The following is a 1,130-nucleotide window of genomic DNA, read 5'->3' on the forward strand; positions in this document are numbered from 1 at the left end:
AAACCCCTAGTATCATAGGTTAACTTGGAACAGACTGCAGCCAGGGAGCTGCTTAGCTACCTTAGCTACCCAACCCAGAAGCAGATCATCTATGAATGGTTTGGCGCCAGGCTCAACATGCCTTGCCTGATGAGCTAGGGATAGCCACCTTTCCTGCAGCACCCCTTTTCCCAGGATCAGGGGCTCTCTGCACTGGAACCTGGTTTCAGCACATGACCCTACTGGCAGTGATGTCAGTGATGGTGGGGGACTGGCTTTCCGAGGCCAGTCAACACTCTGTGGTGCTGCCATGTCATTGTACCTGGGTGGTTGTTTGTTTGTTTTTTTGTTTGTTTTTGAGATGGAGTTTCGCATTGTTGCCCTGGCTGGATTCTCCTGCACCAGGCTTCTGAGTAGCTGGAATTCTTGGCGTCTGCCACCATGACTGGCTAATTTTTTATATTTTTTTTCTTTTTGAGACGGAGTCTCACCCTGTCACCAGGCTGGAGTGCAAGTGTTGTGATCTCTGCTCACTGCAACCCCTACCTCCCAGGTTCAAGTGATTCTTCTGCCTCAGCCTCCGGAGTAGCTGGGACTATAGGCACACGCCAATATGCCCAGCTAATTTTTGTATGTTTAGTAGAGACAGGGTTTCACCATTTTGGCCAGGATGGTCTCGATCTCCTGACCTCGTGATCTGTCTGCCTCAGCCTCCCAAAATGCTGGAATTACAGTTGTGAGCCACTGTGCCCGACCAGTTTTTTGTATTTTTAGTAGATCTACCTGCCTCATCTTCCCAAAGTTCTGAGATTACAGGTGTGAGCCACCATACCCAGCCATACCTGGGTTTTTTGTTTTTGTTTTTGTTTTTTTGAGACAGTCTCACTCCGTCACCCAAACTTGAATGCAGTGGTGTGATCTTGGCTCATTGCAACCTCCAGCCCCCAAGTTCAAGCCATTCTCATGCCTCAGCCTCCTGAGTAGCTGAGACTACAGGTGTACACCTCTACCCCTGGCTAATTTTTTTGAATTTTTAGTAGAGACTGGGTTTCCCTGTATTGGCCTTGAGCTCCTGACCTCAAGAGATCTGCCTGCCTCAGCCTCCCAAAGTGCTGGTATTATAGGTGTGAGCCACCAGGCCCAGCCTTTTT

At 49.2% G+C, this 1,130-nt stretch overlaps 1 protein-coding gene across 4 annotated transcripts in view; it reads left to right on the plus strand.

The window, feature by feature from the left end:
* QRICH1 (glutamine rich 1) overlaps positions 1-1,130 on the plus strand; it is a 59,211-nt gene that overhangs the window by 11,899 nt on the left and 46,182 nt on the right. The window lies entirely within an intron of this gene.

The sequence above is a fragment of the Cebus imitator genome, unplaced genomic scaffold, assembly GCF_001604975.1.
Source record: "Cebus imitator isolate Cc_AM_T3 unplaced genomic scaffold, Cebus_imitator-1.0 Scaffold0, whole genome shotgun sequence".
Lineage (NCBI taxonomy): Eukaryota > Metazoa > Chordata > Mammalia > Primates > Cebidae > Cebus > Cebus imitator.